Source organism: Petaurus breviceps, unplaced genomic scaffold (genome assembly GCF_028583685.1).
Source record: "Petaurus breviceps papuanus isolate PSGF00001 unplaced genomic scaffold, PetGlider_PUasm1.0 76, whole genome shotgun sequence".
Classification (NCBI taxonomy): domain Eukaryota; kingdom Metazoa; phylum Chordata; class Mammalia; order Diprotodontia; family Petauridae; genus Petaurus; species Petaurus breviceps.
The window spans coordinates 17,293,834-17,294,539 of record NW_027186473.1 but is presented as its reverse complement, the minus strand read 5'-3'; positions in this window follow the sequence as shown (position 1 = coordinate 17,294,539).

Here is a 706-nt window from a genome sequence, read left to right as displayed (position 1 = left end):
AGGGAGAGGGAGAGAGATGGAGAGGCTGAATTAGAGAGAGACAGAGAAGGAGGGGGAGAAGGATCATAGAATGGTATACAGAGAACTTGAAAGGACTTAATACATGATCTAATTGAACTCCTACACTTCATAGATGAGGAAGAGAGGAGCATAGAGAATAGAGAGAGGTCCGGTTGAGTTTTGGAAACTCAGTACTACTCATTGATAGAGACTGAATGTAATCAACATACATGTAAAATGAATGCTAGATCATTTGGGGAGAGAAGACACTTGTATCTGGGGACATCAGGAACAATTCTGAGTAAAAAGTGGCACTAGAGTGTAGTTTTTAAGGCAACCAAGGATTCTGAGACACAGATTTTTGATAATATTTGAAAATTCATCCTGACAACTTTTACATTTTACCACAATTACCAGTTCCCTATGTAGCCCGCAGAAGTTTATTTAACATTGGGAAAAAGAAAAATATAAGCCCTATTTAAATCATGCTTGAAGCTTCCCTTCTTGATCATGACATACCCCTCCTGGGTATGGTGATAGTGACAGGATTCATTCTTATGTGAATAAATCACCCTAATAGAACCTGTTGACTGCCTTTACTGTGATAGTCACTTCTGGGAATAAAATTAATTAAAAATCACCACCCCTGCCCTCATAGAATCTTTTATCCAAGTTTGGTGTTGGATGTATATACATGTATCTGAAT